Raw genomic sequence first — 14,153 nt, 5'->3', positions numbered from 1 at the left:
TCCTATTCTAGACTGATTGGACTGACTGAACCCTTGTCATGCCGTAGCTTGTCCACGGACACATAGGGTTGGATGTGTCACGTGCAATCCCCTCCTTTTCAAAGTGAGGTACTGGTACCGAACTGTATGGCGTCGAGGGAGATCGCTAATAGCATCCGGAATCCTGGAAAGGACTCTTTGCCGGCCCACTTTGATGTGTGGGTCGTGCGGCACTTGAACTTCCAAAAGGTCTGCAACGCTTGCTTCTTTGGGCTGCGCCGAAAGCGACACAAAGTCTTCTGTGGCTCCTTCAATGGTTCAACTTCGTCTAGAGTCATGCTTCTTTCTTCTTCAAGAATCTCCATGGCTGAAACTGAAACCATTTCCAACACAAAACCATGAACATTACCTATTCCATGTAAAGTGAATGGAAAAAATCTTGTCTTCCTCAAAGACTCTGCATGCAATGCAGATGAACATAGAGACGGAGTGCCAAAACGTTCACCACACACACGCAAACAATGAGATCGAATCTTGTCGTGGATCTAATTCCATCAACTGTGGCAAAACACAATGGAAATGCCTATGCTTGATGCTCAATCTTTCTTGTGCTCTTTCTACGATTGTGTCATGCCAAGGAAGAGACATTGAATGTGACTTCCTTGAATGCATACTTTACAACTTTTCATGAGAAATCCGCATACATTCGTGCTCATCCATGAGTGAAACGTGCTCAACGTGCAATATGTCATGCCTAGGAAAAGGGATCACATAAAGACGCTGACTAAAATACAGGAAACGATCACGAATGAAACACTTGAACAATGCGTGCGTATGAATCATGCGAACACATAATACTTCCTGTGAGGGTTCTTTGGACCAAGGCTTGAGAGCCAAGATCGGTTCTTCCTGAGGGAGTTCTTTGGACCTAGGCTTGAGAGCCAAGATCGATCCTTCGTGATTGATCGAATCTGCAATGAGGTTAGCTTTGCTAGAAAAAGCATCAACTAACACATCATCCTTCTTGTGAACAATCACATCCTTTTCATGCAACTCATCATGCTTGTGAGAAATCACATCTTGATCATATAAATCATCATGCTCATCATTATCATCCAATTCATCATGCTTATCATTAGCATGCAAATCATTTTCAATCAACTCATCATGCTTCTCATAATCATGCAAATCCTGTGTGTCATGCTTTGGAGAAGAGGAGACTGAGAGAGTCTCCTTTCCCCAAATCTCTTGCATATGTGCTTGAACTTGAGAAAAGAGTCGCCAGAACTCTTTGCTGTGTTGGTCGCTCTATTCTTGTATTGCTTTCGCTGCTTCCATTCTTTCTTGGTGTTTCGGTTCCATCTCTGCTTTTCTTTCTGCTCTTCTTTCTGTGTGTCTGCGTTCCATTTCTGCCATTCTTTCTGTATGTCTTGCTTCGCGTTCTAACTTCCTTTCCATAAACATCTACTCCAACTCCTCCATAGGAGTTAGTGCAATCCTTCGCGTAGATGGGGAAGGGGGAGGGTCGGAAAAACCTCCTGGTGGGGAAAATTCTTCTTCGCCTCTCTCATGCTCATCACCTCTAAGCGAAGTATCAATTCCGCTTCTAGTGATGACCATCCACTGAAGTCTTGGGTTCTTGTGGGCTCTTGTGGTCCTAGGTTCTTAACTTTTAAGTTCATGAGGAATTTGGATTCTTGGGGGTCTTGGTTTTTGGGGACTTGCGGTTCTTGAGGTTCTTGCGGTTCTTCTTTCGCTTGCAATCTGTGTTAGAGAAGGATCTTCTCTTCACCCGAGTTCTGCTCTTTTCCGCGGGCGCACCCCTTGGCGGCCTTGCGCTCACACCAAGGTTGCTTTTTCCCACCTCACGTCGATTGGCCGGCCGCTAAGTGCACGGTCCGCTCTCAATGAGTGAAAAGAGACACAAGGGGAGGCTGGACAAGCCCTTCTTTCTTGGGATTCCTGTCAGTCTTCAAAAACACGATTAGGAATCGACGCACCCAAGCGAACTTGGATTCGTGCGACCGCAACAAGCAAAAAAATTATTGTGATTCTTGTGGTTCTTTCCTTCAGTGATACAGAACACTGCCAAAGCTCTTATATCAATGTAAGGTGCAGCGGAATGAATGTTTGAACTTTGCTCAAGATGAGTGCTTCGAACTGTGCTCAAGGGTTCCTTTTACTTACGGAAGGGAGAGCCTTCCGTTCCTTTAGTGAGAGAGTGCAATGGACACAAACAAAGTGAATGGAAGTGCATGAGACTCAGAGATAGAGAAGATGTAAGGTGCAGCGGAATGAATGTTTGCGCTTTGCTCAAGATGAGTGATCCATATTTGCTCAAGGTTTCTTTTAGTTCTTATGGAAGGGAGAGCCTTCCGTTCTTAATGGAAAGTGGTATGATCACGAACAAAGTGAGTGGACACTGTGCGTGCAAGTGTATGAGACTGAGAGATAGAGAGAGAAGAGAATACGACACCGGGAAGTTGTCAAACCCTCCTTCGAAGGCCCCACTCTCTATGGCGAGAGCGGTCTACTTATGATTGCACAAATGGGTACAATGATGATGCATTAAAGCTGATGCAGATCTAGGCTATGTCGACGACGACAACCGGGATGGCGATGGCGATGGCGACAATGGGGGCTGAATTGGGGTTGGATCTAACTGCTATCCAAAGACACTATCTGCTGAAAATCTGCTGAACTTTGGGGCTGTTTTGGGCGGCTGAAAACACAGGTTTGGCTGCGTTTTTCTGGAGGCTGAAATGACTTAACAAACGTTGGAGTCTGCAGGGTGTTAGGGCTGAAAAAACGCAGGCCTACCTGCTGCAAAAACGCTGGTTTTACCTGCTGTACCTAGGGCTGAAAACGCTATCAAAACTGCCGCCTTCTAATGGTGATGAAGTCGCTAGTTACAGGAGAACACTGCGGACCGGATCGGGCTGAAAACGCCAAGGCAAGAGATGGCTGGCGATGCTGCAAACGCTAGGGGCTGAAGTGCTGGCGATGAGGCTGGGATCAAAAACGCCAGGCTGCTAAAGATGGGAAACGCTAGGCTATGGGTGCTTGAGGGGTTCTTGCTGAGAGAGGGGAGTACCTGCTGCCAAAGGCCTGTTGTGCTCCTTGCTCATTTTCCGTTTAGTGCTAACTTTGGTTTGCTTATATATTTTCTTACCCAAATTTCCCTACCTACTTTTGTTGGAAAGTCACTTAAATTAATAAGTGAAAAATGTAAAAAATAGGGAAAATAGGCTAAATGCACTGGAAAAATCCCCTAATTGATTCTAATGGATTCTGATGGAAATACCGATGATCATGCTGTGTGCAACCAGAGGATATGCATCTACACTAAGTGACTGGGCATGCACGGTCTACGAATAGACTCACAAAAGTGCTAGATCACTTCTAATCTAGACTGACTCGACTGAACTGAACCCTGATCATGCTGTAGCTTGTCCACAGACACATAGGGTTGGATGTGTCACGTGACATCCCCTCCTTTTGAAAGTGAGGTATTGGTACCGAACTGTATGGCGTCGAGGGAGATCGCCAATAGCATCCGGAATCCTAGGAAGGATTCTTTGCCGGCCCACTCTGATGTGTGGGTCGTGCGGTACTTGAACTTCATAAAGGTCTGCAACGCTTGCTTCTTTGGGCCGCGTCGAAAGCGACACAAAGTCTTCTGTGGCTCCTTCAATGCTTCAACTTCGTCGAGAGACCTATTTCTTTCTTCTTCAAGAATCTCCATGGTTGAAAATTCCTGAAACCATTTCCAACACAAAACCATGAACATACCCATTCCATGTAAAGTGAGTGGAAAAAATCGTGTCTTCCTCAAAGACTTTGCATGCAATGTAGATGAACCAATAGACGGAGTGCCAAACCGTTCACCACACACACGCAAACAATGAGATCGAATCTTTCTCTTCTGATCTAGAGCAATCAATTGTGGCAATTCACAACAGAAATGACCATGCTTGGTGCTCATACTTTCATGTGCTCTTTCTACAAATGTGTCATGCCAAGGAAGAGACATGGAATGTGACTTCCTTGAATGCATACTTTTCAGCTTTTCATGAACAATCCGCATACGTTCGTGCTCATTCATGAGTGAAACGTGCTCAACGTACAATATGTCATGCCTGATAAAAAGGATCACATAAACACGTTGACTAAAATACAGGAAACGATCACAAATGAAACACTCGAATAATGCGTGCGTATCAATAATGCGAACACATAATACTTCCTGTGATGGTGCGTTGGACCTAGGCTCGAGAGCCAAGATCGATCCTTCGTGATTGATCGAATCGTGTTGTGGGGGTTCTTTGGACCTCGACTCGAAAGCCAAGATCGAACCTTCGTGATTGATCGAATCTACAACGAGGTTAGCTTTGCTAGAAAAAGCATCAACTAACTCATCATCCTTGTGAACAATCACATCATCTTCATGCAACTCATCATGCTTGTGAAAAATCACATCTTGATCATGCAAATCATCATGCTTGTGAGAAATCACATCTTGATCATGCAAATCATCATGTTTATCATTGTCATTCAAATCATCATCATGCAAATCATTATCATTCAAATCATCATGCTTATCATCATGCAAATCCTGTGTATCATGCTTTGGAGAAGAAGAAACTGAGAGAGTCTCCTTTTCTTGATTCTGTGCAAAGTGCGCCTGCACTTGAGAAAAGAGTCGCAACATCTCTTTCATGTGTCGAGCGCTCTGTTTGGCCGCCAAGCGCGCTTGCTCACGCTCACGCTCCAAGTCGGCCTTTCTTTCAGCTTCTCTTTCTGCTTTTCGTACTTTGGCTTCCAAGCGGGCTTGCTCGCACGCACGTGCAATGACTGCCATTCTTTCTTGGTACTTACGCTCGATGGCTGTGATTCTTTCTTCGCTTTCTAACTTCCTGTCCATCATCCTCTTGTCGAAAGCCTCCACAGGAGTTAGTGCAATCCTTGTCGTAGATGGGGAAGGGTCAGAAAAACCTCCTCGTGGGGAAAATTCCTCTTCGCCTCTCATGCTCATCACCTCCAAGCGAAGTATCCTTTCCGCTTCGAGTCATCACCATTTTGAAGTCGTGGGTTCTTGTGGGTTCTTGCGGTCTTGGGTTCTTAAGTTCACGAGGAACTTGGGTTCTTGGGGTCTTGGGTTCTTAAGTTTACGAGGAACTTGGGTTCTTGGGGGTCTTTGTTCTTGGGTTCTTGAGTACTTGAGGTTTTCTTTCACTTGCAAACCGCGTTTGAGAAGGATCTTCTCTTCACCCGAGTTCTAGTCCTTTCCGTGGGCGCACCCCTTGGCGGCCTTGCGCTCACACCAAGGTTGCTTTTTCCCACCTCACGTCGATTGGCCGGCCGCTAAGTGCACGGTCCGCTCTCAATGAGTGAAAAGAGACACAAGGGGAGGCTAGACAACCCCTTCTTTCTTGGGATTCCTGTCACTCTTCAAAAAACACGATTAGGAATGGACATGCCCAAGCGAACTTGGGTTCGTGCGACCTCAACAAGAAAAAAAAAATTCTTATGATTCTTGTGGTTCTTTCCTTGAGTGATATAGAACACTGCCAAAGCTCCGATACCAATGTAAGGCGTAGCAGCATGAATGTTTGCGCTTTGCTCAAGATGAGTGATCCATATTTGCTCAAGGTTCCTTTTAGTTCTTATGGAAGGGAGAGCCTTCCGTTCTTAATGGAGAGTGCTATGATCACGAACAAAGTGAGTGGACACTGTGCGTGCAAGTGTATGAGACTGAGAGATAGAGAGAGAAGAGAATACGACACCGGGAAGTTGTCAAACCCTCCTCCAAAGGCCCCACTCTCTATGGCGAGAGCGGTCTACTTATGATTCCACAAATGGGTACAATGATGATGCATAAAAGCTGATGCAGATCTAGGCTATGTCGACGACGACAACCGGGATGGCGATGGCGACAATGGGGGCTGAATTGGGGTTGGATCTAACTGCTATCCAGAGACACTATCTGCTGAAAATCTGCTGAACTTTGGGGCTGTTTTGGGTGGCTGAAAACGCAGGTTTGGCTGCATTTTTCTGGAGGCTGAAATGACTTAACAAACGCTGGAGTCTGCAGGGTGTTAGGGCTGAAAAAACGCAGGTCTACCTGCTGCAAAAACGCTGGTTTTACCTGCTGTCCCTAGGGCTGAAAACACTATCAAAACTGCCGCCTTCTGATGGTGATGAAGTCGCTAGTTGCAGGGGAACACTGTAGACCGGATTGGGCTGAAAACGCCAAGGCAAGAGATGGCTGGCAATGCTACAAACGCTAGGGGCTGAAGTGATGGCGATGAGGCTGGGATCAAAAACGCCAGGCTGCTGAAGATGGGACACGCTAGGCGATGGGTCCTTGAGGGGTTCTTGCTGAGAGAGGGGAGTACCTGCTGCCAAAGGCCTGTTGTGCTCCTTGCTCATCTGCCATTTAGTGCTAACTTTGGTTTGCTTATATATTTTCTTACCCAAATTTCCGTACCTACTTTTGTTGGGAAGTCACTTAAATTAATAAGTGAAAAATGTAAAAAATAGGAAAAATAGGCTAAATGCACTGGAAAAATCCCCTAACTGATTCTAATTGATTCTGATGGAAATACTGATGATCATGCTGTGTGCATAGTTTTTCCACACGTCGGACACGCACGGATACGGAAGTACGGAATAAGTACAGATCAGAGTACCCGAAATTCCACACGTCAGTCTTTCAGATAGCCTACTAAATAGGATGCTTAGTGCTACATACTACACCACCTGGCACTGGGCAATGGGCACCATCTGCCACCATGTTTAAAACTTTATACACAAAGACAAAACCATAGAAACTTTAAAGTTTATACACAAACTTCAAAGACAAAACCAAAACCAAAGAGAATAAAAAGTGGAGAGATGGTGCCTCTTAAGTAATAAAGTAACCTCCAAACAGAAAGGATTGAGGACTGGTCACTGTAGATACTAGAAGCACGCCAAAAAACATTCAAGAGTGTAGTCTCCTGAAGGTTGAATCCAAAACATACGTAGAGAGTCCAGACTCGAGACTATCTGCTAGAATCTAGTTGTAGATACTAGAGTCAACAGTGAACACTAAACACCATATGGCATAAGTAAATGTCCAAAACCATGGTCCAAAAGCAGGTGGCCATGCGCAGTGAGCTCTAACTCTCACCACAGCTCACATCCTCATCGTCATAAGCAGCATCATCCTCGTCCTCGTCCTCATCCTCATCCTCATCCTCATCACCACCAACTGAGCATGATGCTCCAATATGACTGGTACCAGCAATGGGAATAGGCTCTATCGCATCTGTAGTACTCTCTGCAATGGCCTCCTGAATCTCTTGCAAGGCAAGCAAGCGGTCCTCATCTTTTTCCTTATTGAGCATTTCCAATGTGACCTCCATTCTCTCATAGCCGCGCTCTTTGATTTTGGATATGAACCTCAAGTTCGTGTGTATGTACACAAGATTCTATGTATGAGATGGGAGTAACCTATTTCTTCTCTTGGTATGAATGAGAGAGAAGGTGCTCCAATTTCTCACACGGAGAGGCACATGTCCCTTGAGAAAGCACCCTCAAAGCAAGAGCTTGCAAAGCGGGTGTGCAAGCCCCAAAAGTTTCCCACCATTTCACCCCCTCTTGAATCCTATTTGAATCTTTTGCAATTGGATGAGCAAATGACTTGCTTTCAGCTTTATAAATGTCAAACTCATCAATTAGGGTGCCTTGCAAGGTCAAATCACCCTTGGTGTACCTGTCCAAGAATGTCATCTATCCTTCATGCACCTCGCCATCACTGTCTTGCCCTCTTCCTCGCCATATAGGATGCAACATGTATCCAACAACATGTAATGGTGTGTGCAACATATTCCATCTTTCAATGCATACATCCCTAATCTCTCTCATCCTTGCAGCATCAATGCCTTGCATGTTTTCAATTTGCTCTACCATGCAATCCATAAGCTCGTACATAAGCCCCATGGTGGCTCCTTCCCTGTCAGCCAAACGGAGAATTTTCAAAATTGGAGCAGTTATTTTCAAAATCAGCCTGGCCTCTTGCCAAAAGGATGCATTAAACACAATGTTAGATACCTCAATAGCCTTTTCAGTCTTGGATCTCTTTATCTTCACAAATTTGTCATCAATCATAAGCTTGCGCATACCTTGCATGCATCTCCCATCCACAAGATTGGCCAACATAATAAAGTAGTACGCAAATCGAGTGGCTGACGGCTTCACCAAGTCCTTCTTGCTAAGTTGTCGAAACAATGCCAACACAGTAGACTTTCTTGAAACAAATGTGACAATCTTTGTTGCATCCTCAAGTACTTTTGAAACCCAACCAATCTGCCCAATGTCCTCAAACAAAAGGTCCAAGCAATGGCAAGCACATCTGGTAAAAAAAATGTGTTTCCACTCCAATCATCTCCCCAGCGCCGACACAATTGGTTGCATTGTCCATGCATACTTGCGCAACATTTGCTGGGCCAACCTCTCTGATAACCTGTTTGAGATGCTTAGCAATGAATTCCGATGTCTTTGTTTCCCCAGATGTGTCTGCAGCTTTCAAAAAGACTGACCCATGAATAGAGCATGCAAGAAAGTTAATGATAGGCCTGCGCCTAGTGTCAGACCATCCATCACACACAATAGAGCATCCATATCTTTTCCATTTCTTGCGCACACCCATGATCTCAGTCTTTACGCATTTGACCTCTTCATTCAATTCTGTGGTGCGCAAAGCATGATAAGAAGGGGAAACATACGAAGGACCGGCTTGTCCAATTGCTTTCACCATCTGCAAAAAGTAAGGGCTCCTAACTTTCCATGAAGGAAAATCTTCAGCATAGAAAAACCTGCGCAAGGCTTGGTCTGCTTGCTTCCGTGTTTGCAAGCCAAATGCACTTGACAAACCCCCTTGAGCAGCCTTTCTCTTCTTGCTTGAGGACCCCACATTGGACTTGGAAGAGCCACTTACATTAGTCGTTCCCTTAGCATGCGTACTCATTGAAGCACCTCCTTGAGCTTGAGAGGCATCTCCTTCCAAATCATTGACCAATGCATCCACAAACGCAGCTCTGTCTTCTCCCTCTGACCTTGCATCTGCATGCAATCTTCTAACAATCTCTACAACATCGGCTGGGGCCTCATCACATGGGCCTCCAACACCATGGCCAGCAATGCCCAAAATATGTGCACGGATATGCAAAGGACCACCGTCCCATGAATGCCCACAATAATTACATTTGCAGGTCCATTTTCCTTTTGAGAGGCACTTCACTTGCTGCACATATTGCCACTCGGGACGCTTGGTTCGGCCCATTTGGATTTTGCGATGTATCTTGGCTCTCGCGAGAAAACTTCACGCCACGCGATGGTTTAGGGCCCTTTAGGGTTCGTGGGCGTGGGAGAAGATGAAGGCCCCGGTCACCAAGGTGAGCAAGAGAGCAAGAGAGGGCTTCGCGTCAAATCTCACCCACATCAAGTCTCTGCAGGCACTGCTTACTGTACAGAGCTCTGCAAACGTAATACAGAGAAGCAAAAACTCTTCGCGTGGCCAAATTAGTGAGTCGGCATTGTTTGGGTCAATTTTTTTCATGCGCTGCCTGGCCGTACGATTCTCCATTCCGTACTTCATCCGTACGCGTACCCGTACGGCAGTACGGCTGCTCATCCGTACGCGTCCGAAAAAAACTATGGCTGTGTGCAACCAGAGGATATGCATCTACACTAAGTGACTGGGCATGCACGGTCTACGAATAGACTCACAAAAGTGCCAGATCACTTCTAATCTAGACTGACTGGACTGAACTGAACCCTGATGATGCTATAGCTTGTCCACAGACACATAGGGTTGGATGTGTCACGTGACAGAAGAGAATACGACACCATAGACGTTAAAACCCTCCTCCAAAGGCCCCACTCTCTATGGCGAGAGCGGTCTACTATTGATTGCACAAATCTCTACAATGCTTGGACTTGCAGACGAGTCGACGACGATGAGGACGACGACGAGACGGGCTGAAATCTGAAAACGCTAAGGGCTGAAATCTGCAAATCTTGTATCTGCTGAATTTTGACTCTATGTCGATTACGAGGATGCGACGACGACGCGCTGAAAACGCAGATGCTGAGATCTGCGTTTTCCGGGCTGAAATTGCAAACTTCGATGGATCTCACCGTGCGGCGAGGAACTGCTGCGGGAAGATGAGATCTGCGAGGTTAGGGACTTCTTCTGCGAGTGCTAAAGGCTGAAAACTGAAAACGCTGGTCCTATGGCTGATTTTGTCGCAATGATCTGCAAAAACGCTAGGGTTGTTCTGCAAACCAAAAACGCTAGGGCTGAAAACTGACCTTGCGGGGAAATCTGCTAACACTAGGAAATCTATTGTGCTGCTGGGGGAATTTGCTAACGCTAGGGCTGATCTGCTGTCTACTGTCACCGGGAATCTGCAAGTGCAAAAACGATAGCTGTTCTGGTGCAAAAACGCTAGGCCTTCTGTTGAGAGAAAACGCCAGAGTTGTCGCGGGGGTTGGTCTTGCTGAGAAGTTGCATGTTGAGCAAGGTGCTCCTGCTGCCTCTTTTGCCATTTAGTACTAGCCTAGGTTTGCTTATATACAAACTTACTCAATTTGCCCTACCTACTTTCCAACAAAAGTCACTTAAAAATAATAAGTGAATAATGTCAAAAATAGGTAAAATAGGCTAAATGCACTGGAAAATTCCCCTGAAGGATTCTGATGATTCTGAGGGGAATGCTCATGCTGTGTGCAACCAGAGGATATGCATCTACACTAAGTGACTGGGCATGCACGGTCTACGAATAGACTCACAAAAGTGCCAAATCACTTCTAATCTAGACTGACTGAACCCTTGTCGTGTTGTAGCTTGTCCACGGACACATAAGGTTGGATGTGTCACGTGACACATACATATCTAGAGACGTAAACTATATAATGCTTGCAATGTAGGAGTCCAACTGTCATAGTGTTTAGCATAGAAATTATTGTAGGTTGCAGCAGAAAATTTAGTGTTCAGAATTTGAAAATTCTGATATGGCCTGCGCGTCAACGCGTCTAGAACATCAGGAAACACTGGGTAAGATCCTCAGATCATATAGTCTATAGATCCAAGTCTAAGTGTGAGATACGCCAAAAACAACGTTTTGCAAGCCGAAGTGCTGAATAAACCCGTTGTTGCACCTACGGTAATTCTTTAAAAAAATAGAAAACAAACATCGCAATTGAGTTTGGAACGTACCAAAACACCACCCTAGACTCTTGGATCATACCCATCCAATTCTCTATACCAAAGATATGCAAAAAACGGTGTTTTGGAGCCCAAATATGGTAAAAACGAGCTGCAAAAAATCTTGTTCCTACTTTTGCTCTACTCTCCGTGGTGCAATGTAAAGGCTATGCTCTGATACCAGTTGAAGAGCACGCCAATGCGGAAGCTGTGTGGTGTGTGTGTGTGTGTATGTGTGGAAGCTGACACTCAGATGACTAAGTTGCTTTCTACTCACACTGTGTTACGGCACAATGATGAGAGGAAATTGGCCAAATGGTAGACTCGAGCTCGTCAACAGGCTCTTGCAGATAAAGGATGTGCTTCTAAACAATTCTTCCAGCATTTGCATCACTCCAGGCAGTCTCAAGCTATACGGAGAGTTAAATTACCGTCAGGGGAGTGGACCTCCACTTTAAGGGAGCTCGCACTAGCCCTACACTCTCATTATGGCAAGATTTTTTGAGGCCCCTTCTTCTCCCACAAGAGAAGCTCGCCAAGCACGTCACATGTTTCTATCGCATTTACTCCCATTCTTTCGAGTAGTAGGCTCAAGACTTGGAAGTTGTTTTCACTGAGTCTGAATTGTATGCCAGCTTGCTTGAATTGGGCCGGTGGAGAGCTCCTGGTTGGGATGGTCTCTCTGTGGAATTATTCTTGTCTTTCTGGGATTATTTGAAGTTGCCTCTGTTATTCATGATGAACACGGCTTGGGAACAGCAGGAATTGCCCTCCTCTTGGAAAGAAGGTTTGCTCAAGTTGATACCTAAGCATGCATTATGTGAAGAATTCTCTCATTGGCGGCCAATTACACTCATGCCTGTGGTATATAAATTAATGGCAAAAATGCTTGCTAACCGACTCAAGTGCTTTCTACATGAAGGCTTGCATCAATCTCAATACGGCTTCATTCCACGACGTCAAATTACTGATAACCTCGCGAATGTCATCATTGGTATGGAATATGCAAAATACATTCAACAGGATTTCTTAGTTAAGCAGGTTGACATTGAAAAGGCATTTGATACTGTTCTTTGGGATTACATTGCGGATACCATGCAATACTTGGGATTTGGGCCAAGGCTATCCCGTGTCGTGCTTTCTTGTATGCACACAGCACTTTTGCAGGCTTGTTGGATGAATCTCTCACAGAATCTTGGCCTTTGGGACGGTCGGTAAGGCAAGGATGCCCTCTTAGTGCTTTTCTTTATGCGATCGCTACTCACGCCTTGTTTATGTATTTGGATTCCTTGACTTCCACTAGTAGATTACATGGCCTGACATTACCTTCTGGACGGCATTTTGTTGGTCAAGCCTATGCGGATGACTCTTTGTTTATGCCTCGCAATCACTATGATGATGTACAGCAAATTATGCATACTCTTCACTGGTTTGGATTGGCAGCACGTCTCAAAGTTAGCTTTCGTAAATCCAAGCTACTGCCTCTGAAGGAGTGTGATTGGCATAAGATATTGTGGCCTCGGGAGATTGTTCCTCCGCACGTTGTGGTTCGCCATCTGGGTTATCCGCTGGGTTGGAATGTATCGGCTATGGAGAAACTAGATTGGGTGCTCCAGCGTGTACATTCCAAGTTAAACTATTGGAAATTGTCCACGTGGCCACTACATGTTCGTCTCAGGATTGTCCAATGCATCCTTGTAACTTATGTGCATTTTTACTTGCCTTTGCTATCTTGGACTAGTTGCGCTTGCAGTCCCTCATGTCCTATATTTTAGAGCATTTTTGGCGGGCCTCCTCTAGCACAAAGGGCCTTTGGCGTTTTACCTATGGACAAGCTGTGTTCTCCCAAGCGGCATGGAGGGTTAAATATATTGGATTTACGACGTCATGTTTTGGCTCGGAAAGCTATGTTGTTGCCAAATCTGGTGGAGCAGCAGCAACCCTAGGCTCTCATGGTCACACATTTGTGTACACACATTGTCACCCCATCTTTTGGTCACTGAAAACCGACTTATTGGGATGTCTCGTTACTTCTTCTCTCATTGTTGTTGGAAGGTTGTCACTTGAATTTTCTAATGTACAAAGAAAACACGCTCGCTGCTGCTGTTTCACCTGCACATGCCATCCCCCCCCCCGCCCCCACACCTCAGTCCGCTGCCTCCCCCCCCTGCCCTTCAGCCCCGCTGCCCACCCCCGCGCTGCCTGCCAGCCTGAGCCGCTCGATGCCTGCCCCGCGCTACCTTTTAGCCACTGCCGCCCCCGTCACCCCCTCCTCCTGCTGCCGCCAGCGCCTCCACCTTCCCCAACCCGCTGCCCTTCTCCCCCCCCCCCCGGGGCCGTCTTCCCGCCCACCTCGGTTTCTCCCCGTCAACCCCTGCAATTCGGCCTCCTCGGCATTGCTTCATTTTTTGGGGCAGTGTCTCCTGCGCCAAAATTGCAGCGTCCACCCATCGCCCTATTCTTACGACACAGCAGTAGACACAGATGGAGGCTCCAGCTTCGCCACAGAGGGACTAGCCAGAAGCCCCCTCGCCCGACCCTGCTGAGCCCACCATTCGACTTGCTCTCTCGCCGACAGAGCAAGCGAGCCTTGCCGCAGAGGTAGAGCGATTGCAGGCGACTTCGGTCATCTGCAAGATTCTCGGCACCCGACCTAGCAGAGGAGAGCTGCGAGACCTTCTCCAAGCCCGCCTTCTCGCAGAGGTGGACAAGATCTTGGATGTCCAGATTCTCGGACGGGGGTACTATCAGATCAAGTTCGAGACCTCCGAGATGGCGTCCAAAGTCATAGCTATGAGTCCACTAGCCATCCGAGCATCACGCGCCCACTTTCGACAGTGGCGACATGGTTTTGACCCGACTTCGGATGTTCTAGTAGAGGAGGCAGACATCCCCATTTCAGTCTGCTTTCCGGGTTTAC

At 46.3% G+C, this 14,153-nt stretch overlaps 1 protein-coding gene and 1 pseudogene across 7 annotated transcripts in view; both read right to left on the bottom strand.

The window, feature by feature from the left end:
- LOC147453202 (uncharacterized) overlaps positions 1-14,153 on the bottom strand; it is a 94,191-nt gene that overhangs the window by 20,959 nt on the left and 59,079 nt on the right. The window lies entirely within an intron of this gene.
- On the bottom strand, positions 7,143-9,307 carry LOC147453204 (uncharacterized; annotated as a pseudogene).

This window comes from Adiantum capillus-veneris, chromosome 8, assembly GCF_014529385.1.
Source record: "Adiantum capillus-veneris isolate H3 chromosome 8, ASM1452938v2, whole genome shotgun sequence".
In the NCBI taxonomy this organism is placed as follows: Eukaryota; Viridiplantae; Streptophyta; class Polypodiopsida; order Polypodiales; family Pteridaceae; genus Adiantum; species Adiantum capillus-veneris.
Note: the sequence above shows the minus strand (reverse complement) of the source record. Positions and strands in the feature narration are given on the sequence as shown.